The 9712-nt window shown below is 50.6% G+C and overlaps 1 protein-coding gene across 1 annotated transcript in view; it reads right to left on the reverse strand.

Moving 5' to 3' along the window:
• GGTA1 (glycoprotein alpha-galactosyltransferase 1 (inactive)) overlaps nucleotides 1–7094 on the reverse strand; it is a 63644-nt gene extending 56550 nt beyond the window's left edge. Inside the window, exon 1 of the mRNA XM_079113815.1 lies at nucleotides 6821–7094. The gene's annotated coding sequence lies outside the window, so the exon portion shown is untranslated. The remainder of the gene's footprint in view (nucleotides 1–6820) is intronic.
• Nucleotides 7095–9712: the final 2618 nt, after the last annotated feature.

Below are 9712 nucleotides of genomic sequence, written 5' to 3' on the forward strand. Positions count from 1 at the left end.
GGCAAAAACTGATCGCAGAACTTGGCCTCAAAACCCAGCCTCTTCTACCCAGAGCTTTCTCTCTGGCTGATTTCCATCTGAGCAGCACTAAGAGGAATCCTCTCCTGGGCCCCGGGGAAGGTCACTACAGCTACCCCCAGCATCCCTCTGCCTTCTTGGAGCCACCAGGAGCTCCAAGCCACCCTAAAGGCAAGATCTGGTTGTCAGGCCTCAGTTTTAAGCCTGCGTGTGGCGGGGGTGGGGTGTTATTTGACCCAGGGCCCTCCACCCCTGGGCTACATCTCCAGCCCTTCTTAGTTCTTAATTTGAATCAGGGTCTTGCTAAGTTCCCCAGGCTGGCCTTGAACTTGTGATCCTTCTGCCTCCGCCTCTCCAAGTCTCTGGAATCATGGGCACGTTTCACATTGCCAAGCTTCTACATTTCATTCTTGGGAGTCTTTGTCCAAGACCTTAAAACTCGAAGCCTCAGTTTCCTCATGTGTAAAATCAGGAAATAATTCAGCTCTTCCCACCTCACTGGGTTTCTTCTGTGAGGCCCAGGAGAGGTAAGTATGTGAACTTGCTTCTCAAACTGTCGGGCAACATAGTGATCGTGATTCTATAGTCAACACTCTGTGTTCCCCAGAGTCCTGCCGGCGATTCAAGTCAGTGGGCTCTCCGGGCCCTTCTCTCCACCAACTCTGTCCACACCACTCAGTCCTCTTGGCCACGCTTCCCAGAAGCCCTGTCCTCCTTGGGCTTTCTGACTTGCTCACTGCAGATGCTCCTCTACGTCTTGGCTCCCTCTCTCTGAGCTGGGCCTGGCTCCAAGTGGCAGTTCCATCGTGCCCTTTGCTGCCATTCACATCTGCCAACCATACACGGCTCCATAAAGGAACCACAGGAAGCACGAGCCTACCGCCTAGGTCCCTTTGAAAGCTGCTGTGGGGTTTCCCCAGGGCACAAAACTGTGAGCGCGCGGCACTGGCTCCACCCGCTGCTACCCCTGCCTCTGCTTTATAAGACTCTATGTGGCAATAAAAATTAACACAGAGGTTGCTGAACCCCAAGTCCAGGAAACTCCCACGGCCTGTCTGGATTGCATGTCACTGGGTTCTGGGGCCTCTATACTGCTTTTTGACTGGAGATTAACACAAACTATTTACTTCCTCTTTTCTAAAACTGGAAGGACTTACAGAAATAATTCTGGGTTAAATATATTCAATGATGACCCTTTTACCTGCAATCCATGCACTAAATCTGCATTGCTCTCTGACACCCCAAAGAAACCCCATTGGCCTTCCTCTCAGGAGTGAGGGTAATGCTCCCAACAGCAGACTTTGGGCACAGGCAGAGAGGTGACAGACCTTGTCCCGGGTCTGACAGTCATTAAGGATGCAGCTTGGGCAGCAGGCCCCCAGGCCATACCTGACCACCAGAGTGTGTCAAGTGTCAAGCTCCTGTGGTCATGTGAGTAGTGCACTCTCTGAAGGGAAGAAAGAATGACATGTGGCAAAACTGTGGCTGGGGCTGTGGGGCAGGATGCCCAGGTGCTGGAGGTGGGAAGGGTGTGCTTCATCCACAGAGGGGCGGGTGGGACATGGGCTTCCCAGAGAACGTGGTGATGCAGCGGGATCTTGAAAGATGAGCGGGAATCTGTAGGAGGATCTGGGAAGGGTACAGCGAGAGCGTTTCAAGCAGGAGCAGATGCCACGCAGAGGACGATGTGCTTTATCCTGAAGGCAGAGGCAGCCTTGGAAAGAGCAAAGCACCCAACGAACTTGGTGGCTGGCAGGAGGCTTTGACTGGAAGAGACAAGGTGGAGCAGAGATGGCCGGTATAACGGCTGGGGTCCGGGTCGAAGGGGGTGTCCCCGAACAAAGTGGGAGCAGTGGGGCTGGGATTAGGACTATTTGGAGAGCTGGCAGAGACGTAGGAGCCACTAAACCAGGCCAGAGATTTGATGGTGGTGGGTGGGCGGGGTAGTTTGGATGAATTTCCTCCAGAGGCCGATGTGTTAAGGCTTGATCCCCAGCTCCTGGCACTACTGGGAGTGCTGGAGGCTTTAGGAGGTGGCGCTTAGTGGAGGTTAGGTCACTGGGGGTGTGCTTTTGGGAGGGATATAGGACCCTGGTCCTTTCTCTTCCTCTCTCCCAATGCTTTCCAGTTGTCATGAGGTGAACAGGCCTCCCCTGTCACGATCTCCTGCCATGACGTACTCCACAGGTTCAAAACCACAGTACCAGGTGACCATGGACTGAAACCTCTGAAACTGTGAGCCAAAAGAAACCTTTCCTCTTTTTAAGTTGATCCTCTCAGCTATTTTGACACAGTAAGGGAAAGTAACGGGGGATGACTCCTAGGCAGAGAGATTATATTTGCAAAGATATAGTGACTTGAAAGCACATCACCACATTTAAGCAATCGTCTCAGACAGTAGGTTGCATCATGGGGATGAAGTTAGAGAGAAAGAGATGGAGACCTATATCACTGAGTTATAATAGTAAACTCTTAATGGTGGTTTTGCTTTGGGGGGTTTTAATTATTCATGATCAGCCATGGTCTGAAAGCACTAACTTGAAAATTCCAGAAAGAAACAAGTCCTAAGTGTTCAATTTTGCACCACTGAAATGTGCATGCTACTGCAGGATGAAGTCTACTGCCATCCCACTCTGTCCATCCCGGATGTGACGCATCCTCCATCCAGTGTATCCCCACTGTGTACACCACCTGTCTTTAGTTACTAAGCAGCTAGAGGAAAAGACAGTTTACATAGGGTTTGGTACTATCCAAGGTTTCAGGCATCCACTGGGGTTTTGGACTCTATCCACCATAGAAAAGGGATCACTAGTATGTTAACAAACATAAATGGTCAATCAGATTACTATTTCCAAATATTCATTCCCTGCCAATAAGCAAAGTGTATATTTCTGTCTAGTTGACTTTGGATTTGTTATATGACTGGCTATGACCAATGGAAAGTGGGAAATGGTAGAATGGAAGCCGTATGAGGCATCAGATCATCTCCTTCTTATTCCGGCTTTCACCATAAAACAATATATACCAAACAGAAGTGCTCCCTGAGCTTGGGCTCCAATGAGAAGCCACTTGGAGTGAATCTTCTGTTTCTCCAGCACCTGGAGCAGAGTCACAGAATCATACACTACAACTCTTCTGCAGCTAATACCTTATGAATAAAAAATAAACAGTTCAAAAGCTGAGCTTGGGGCTTTGTTATGCAGCATGACTGCATCAAAAGCTAACTGATACACGCCACATACATGAATGAGAAGTGCAGATTGTGAAAATCCACACGTGCCATGATAAGGAATCGCGAGCCCGTGGGGAATCAACAAAGAACGTTCTCATTGGTGAGTCTTCACATCTTACTCACGACTGGTTTTGCCGGTGGAGATGATCCATCCTATTTCATAAATCATCTCTCCCCTTTGCCTCCTGCTCCTCCAGCACCTGGTTTCATAGCCCTTTCCTTTCCTGGACTGCACCCTTCCCCTGAACCTATACTTGACCAGTCTTTTCCATCCTAAAAATCCTTTCCTTCACCCTGTCTCCCCACAGCTCCCTACAGTTCAGTCTCTTCCCGACCTTCTCAAATAAACTTCTTTAAAAGAACTGACTGTGCTGTCTCTACATCTTCCCCTCCCACCTATCTGCAATCTAGCTTGCTTGTCCTCCACTAAACCAGAGCTGCTCCTAATCTCCTTCTTACTCAATCCCACTTCCAGTCCTTATTTGTCTGCACTGCTCTGCATCAATTGACATAAACTCAATTCATTATCTCTCCTACTCCAATGTCCCTCCTACCTTAATCACTCAGCTTCTGGAGCCACCAGGTATCCCTTGATCTGTGATAGAAAGCCATCGCAGGATAATGAATTCCTTCCTGGTCTTGCTGAGCTTGCAGTGCCTTGAGACATGCAAGAAGAAATACCCAACAGGCAGTTCAACAGGCGACTGGGAGCCCAACACATGAGGTGAGATGAATGCTGTGGAAGTCACATCTGAAACTGTGAGCATTCTTGAACTTGCCCTGTTTGTAGAATGCAAGTACCAAGTCTGTAAATAATCCCCACTGACGCAGAGAGACCTCTCCTGAGCCCAGAAATCCCTATTCCTATGCTCACCCTGCAACCACCACTGATTCCTTCCTGCTAAGTCATGGTGCACAGTGGCTCTCCCACCACTATCTTATTTCATATTTCACCCCTGCTCATTCTATCTTCTCCAGAAATTAAAATTCGATTAGAAAAACAGGAAGTATCACCAACCAGCCACCAAAATAGCTAAAAATCAAAAAGACCAAAATAGTTAAAATCAAAAAGACCATCAACAACAAACACTGTCAAGGATGTAGGGCTTCCTACTTCTCACACATTGTGGTGTCCCGGCAACTTCACTCCCAAACTCGCACAAGAATGATCGCACAATAGCTTCGGAGTGGAAATAAGCAAGGTATTCACTATCAGAAGAGATACACTGAGGTATAGCCACACCTCGGAATACAACTCAGGCATAACAAAGAGCGATTCGTCTCACACACAACATGGATGAATCTCAGAACATCACAAGTGAAAGAAGACCTGAAAGAGTTCATACAGTATAAGTCCAACAACAGGCAAAATTAATCAGTAATAAAATCAGCAAATGGTTGCCTCGGCGCAGGGTAGAAGAAAAATTCACTGGAAATAGGAATTTCCTAGGCTGATGCAAATAAACACTTTATGTCTCATTTTGGGCAGTAGCTGCATAGATGGAAACAACTTCAAAACTCATGGAACAAAACACTCAAGATCCATAGATTTAGGGCTGGGAATATAGCTCAGCTGGTAGAGTGCTTGCCTCGAAAGCATAAGGCCCTGGGTTCAATCCCATAAAAAATAAATAAATAAAGTTTGGTGGATTTTAGTGCGAGTGAATTACACTTTAATTAAAAATTTTAAAATAAGCATCTATGAATAAGCACTAAAATAGACAGCACAGGGCAGAAAACATTCATTTCAAACAAAATATGATTTCTGCTATGAAAGCACCTGTATAAATGCCTAGTTAGTTACATTTCCCCACTCACCGTTCTCCCCCACCCCTACCCAGATCTGGATGACATCTGTCCATTAACCATTTCATAGTCACCGTGAGTGATGCACGGAAAAACATAAGTTTTACAGCCAGATGGAAAGGTATTCAAATCCCAGCTGCGATTTAAGAGCTGAGGGCCCGTGAGTGAGTGACTTGGTTTCTCTTGAACCTTCATCTCCTCTATTAGTGATGCTTAGCCTACCCTGTTAGGCTGGGGAACTTGTGACACCAACCCACATTTTAAAGTCCCACTAAAGGCCTGGAAGTACTCAGAGATTTAGAGTCATTTCTTCTCCCAGAAGGTTAAGAAGGTAGCCGTCGGAGTCTTGGGGTTTGAATCTAGATAAGCTGGTGCCAAGAGCTGGGGAAGCGTCTGCTCTGGGTCATCATGGCCAGGGAAAGGCCACTAGTGGCATAGGATTCAGGGGACAGGTTTCCCACAAGTTCACCCACTGGAAGCCCTTCCCCTAATTGCTTTGCAGATCCTTGACCTCAGGTACTCCACAGGAAATGACCAGACCAGAAGGTATATGAGGACCATCCCGAACATCCTCTGGGTCTTCCCAAAACAAAGAGGAGATAAACGTGGACCTGAACTGGTTCTGTCTGAAATAAGAATGGTGGGGTTGGGTGCAGAGCCCTGCCCTCTAGGTGCCCTTCCCCCATGCTGATGCTAGGCCTCCTGGGACACAATTTGAAATCTCCTGGAGCAAGAAATCCCTAGGGACCCTTTCAGCCACTGCCTTATTCAGCCATGGAGCATCTGTTACCTGTAACAGAGACCTGTTAGACCTGCATCCTGCCCCATCTGGTAGGGGAGGCAAGGTACTTCCCCCAGAGAAGGTAGAAAAAGTGCTCAGTATAGTCAGAAAAACAGAAAAGTTTATCATGTCCTTTATTCCACTCCCCTTCAGGTCCTGGCCTTTGGCAATACACTTTGCATTTGCTTAGAGATCTCCAGCAGAATCTTTATTTCTCAGTGGAGAAACCTGGGGACCTGCCTGGGGAAGTGTCTGCCAGCAAAAGCAGCAAGGCCAGGCCTCCAACCTGCATCTCCTGCCTCCTGAGACACACCTATTCCCTCCGGTCTCCAGAGACACACCTATTTCCAGGTAAATGAAGGAGGCAGCCAGGCCTGCTCAGGAGCCAGGAGTGGGTGCAAACAACAAGCAAAGTCACAAAGCCTGGGTCTTGGTTCCTTCCTGGGGGGAGGAGCAGCACTGACGCCCTCCGCCCCGCCCCCACCCGCCAGAGGGAAAATCGGGGAATCTCAAGTTGCTCTGCTTTCTCTCTGCGCGCTAACATTTTTCCCCCTTTACTGTTTCTTGGATGCTTTTCAAGAGTTTGTGCAATCATTCTGTTTAGCTGTTTTCCTGACATTTCCAAACGCGGGGTGGTGTCCCTCTTGAGTGGGAACGAGGTAGTTTGAAAAGTTGAAGGGACCCTTTGCCTCCCATCACCCCCGCGCTGCAAGCACTTTGGCCGCCCCAGTTACAGTGTCTGAAACTTTCCCCAGGCTGGGTTTTGGCTTGGCCGTTGCTTGGCTCTGAGAGCCTCCTATTCTCCGGATTCGGGCACCGCTCACCCACCCCGGCTCCCCTTTCTCAGAGGCGCCCCCTTCCCATCTTGTCGTGGGCCAGAGCCATTCCTCTGTCCTGCCGAGACAGACACCTCCTACCTTTCAGGACTTCGTGGGTTGGTCATAACCTGTGATCCCAAGACCCCCTCTCGTGCCCATCCCTACCTTGCGAACACCAGGAGCGGCAGCCCTGGGTCCGCAGTCTTGCAGGCCGGAATCTCCAAGGCTGGACAGAGGCAGCGACAGGCACAGGCTGGCGACAGCCTCGGTCAGATCTGGACACCAGAGGAAACCACCAGAACAAAAGCAGGGCCAGAAGCAGGACAGGCACCGGCCAGGGCTGGAGCGGTGGCCGCCCGGCTCCCAGCGCCACCTCCGCCACCCACGCGCGGAGCCGGGGGCCAGGCCACCCAGCGCCCGGTCCCCACGCGCTGCTCGCAGTTTCGGGGATGGGGCGGCGCCTCGCGGGACCCACCTGATCCTCGGAACCCCGGCGCCAGGGTCCGCGCGCGGCCGGGGGCGCTCGGGGCTAGACCGCGCCTCGGCTGGTGGCCCCGGCGGCGCCCTCAGCTGACCGAACAGTCGCCGCGCCGCCTGGGCCAGAGGCGGCCGGGCGTGCCAGGGCTGGGTGCGCGCCGCCCTCCCGCGTGGGCCCGTGGCGGGCCGGGCGCCTCCTCCTGGCGGGCGGGCAGCGGGCAGCGGGCAGCGGGCAGGGGCGCGAGGAGCCGGCGTGCGCTGGACAGAGAGCGCGCTCCCCGCCCCGCCGGCCCCAGCTGGCGGTGCCCGACCAGTCCCCGCCCCGGACACCGGCAGCTGGAGGCCGGCCGCCTGTGCGCGAGGGCGAGTGCGTGAGGCTGCCTGCTGGGGAGGGGGTGGTGTTTGTTTCATTTTCACTCAGGCAGAAAAAAGCCTGAAACCAGCAAAAAAGAAAATAAAGTCCCTGGCGAGGGTTGCTGCGCCTCTCTTGCCTTTTCAGGCCTGCACGTGGTGATAGTGGTGTCCGGGAAGGGACCGGGCGGGGGTGGGGCGGAGGGTGACCATTGGAGGGTGGGGTGGGGTCTGTCGCCCTGTGCTGCGGTGTGGGGCCTCGGTGCCCCGAAGCACAGCCAAGTGCTGGGGAAACCGAGAGCCTGGGAGGTCGGGAAGGAAAAGCGCAGATAAAGACAGCCACAGACTGGAGGGCTGATCTGGTGCTTCTGGGTGGGGGGCGTCCCCCAAGTCCTGGGCCCCGCAAGTGAGCGGCTGGTCACCTGGCACCTAGTGCAGAGTCTGCGTCTGTACGTTCACAGACTCGCTGGTCTTTGAGCCCAGAGTTCCTCAAACAGGGCACCGCACAGCCTTTGGGATTCTCTTGTAGAATTATTTAGAAGGCAAATTTCTATTTCCGAGTTTGTGTTGCTGTACCCACTGGGACAGTGGTTCTCTTCCGGTCAATTGATGGAGGAACTTCAGGCTGCCCTCAATCTGTCCCATACTGCTAAGGACACAGGCCACCCTTGAGCTCAAATGGATCTGTTTTACTGGTAGAAAACTCAGATTTTTCTTTGTGAGGATCATTTGCCATTGAACATCATTTTCATAGACTAAGAAATTAGCTTCTTGAATAATTGAATCTATTGGAACTGTAATTTGACCCAATGTAAATGGCACAGAGCACAGCATGACATATACTGTCAATTGTCTCAGGAACAGAGGCCTGTCTGAATACTTGAGGGACAGGACGCACAGAGCCAGGACAGGCCAGGTGATGTCCTGGACTTGGGAGAATGGCGTTTCCTGATGGGCGCACAGAGTAAAGCGGTGGGAGAATCAAGCCATGGGCCCCACACAGCAGCTCAGGAATGAGGAGCTCACAGCAGCCTGCACAATGGGCTCTTTGCTAGAGGATAAATTGCGCCATTATTGTCTTCCATGAATGCACTTGCATTAGCTCGTTAGCAGTGAGTGCCACAGTAAATACAGTGAGTGACGTGAGGCCAAGTGCGTTATTTCCCACTTTCCATTATTGCATTTGCGACTGCATTGTTCGAGTTGCTGGGCCCATCTAGCTGGATTATAAACTTAAAAAGGAAATAAGAGTGACTATGGTGGTGGCTTGAATCAGCGTCCACTGTGGTCAAAATCAAGAGATGACACAGAAAATGTGACAGTTCCCCATATCACGTGACTCCTGTTAAAGCCAATGTCAGAAACTGAATTGGTTTCTTAATATGGTGATGGTCTGAATTTGTTTTAATTGGTTTGTAGTTCTGTTTGTGTTTGCTTTGAAGATTTGCTTTGGTTTTATGGTTGGTTGATAGAACCATAAGCAGGAGAAGGTCATGTTTAATTTTAGATTTGTATCTACTTTAGTAAAAATTTAAAAATAATGTGAGTCAATACCGTGGGTCAGTTAAAAACTTTTTTTTTTTTTTCCTTTTGAGAGGAGCCATAGAGTTCTCAAAGTCAAACTAACAATTCTACTGACCAAATGATCTGGAAAATACCACAAAGATTGTCCTTGTTGGGTTTGGGGACAGGAGCTCTGGCCTGAAGGTCTTTGATGAGTCACTCTGCCTTTGCAAGACTCGTTTGCCTCATATGCAAATTTGGGGTAAGATGACTAGTTTGTGGGAGAAATGAAATAAAAATGAGATGATTTCAGGGAAAAGGCTTTGAAGTGCCCCCCCCCAGCCCCCGCATCCCAGAGCTGTGAGTCTGGGACATTCCTGGAGGGCAAGAGTGGGCCAGGCAAAGGCTCTGGTAGCCCTGACCACTTGACAGACATGGCTCCAGGTGCTTTACACCAAGATGACACGTTAACTCCTCAGTCCAAGCTACAAGGTGGACACTAATCACATCCCCTCTCCCAGGGGAAAAAGGAGAGACACCGGAAGCTTTTACTTTGCCATCTCTAGGCATGGCAAATGCCCCAGGGCCTGAAGACCATTCTCTGCCATGTCTTTCTTCTTTCCGTAGGTGTTAGTGGTTCCCTGTATCTGTCAGCGCTGAGGACAATGGGGGACAATGGAGAATGGGCCAGACATGGCCATAGCTCAGGAGGAGCTTCCAGCCTCC

This window comes from Sciurus vulgaris (assembly GCF_902686455.1).
Source record: "Sciurus vulgaris genome assembly, chromosome: 15".
Lineage (NCBI taxonomy): Eukaryota > Metazoa > Chordata > Mammalia > Rodentia > Sciuridae > Sciurus > Sciurus vulgaris.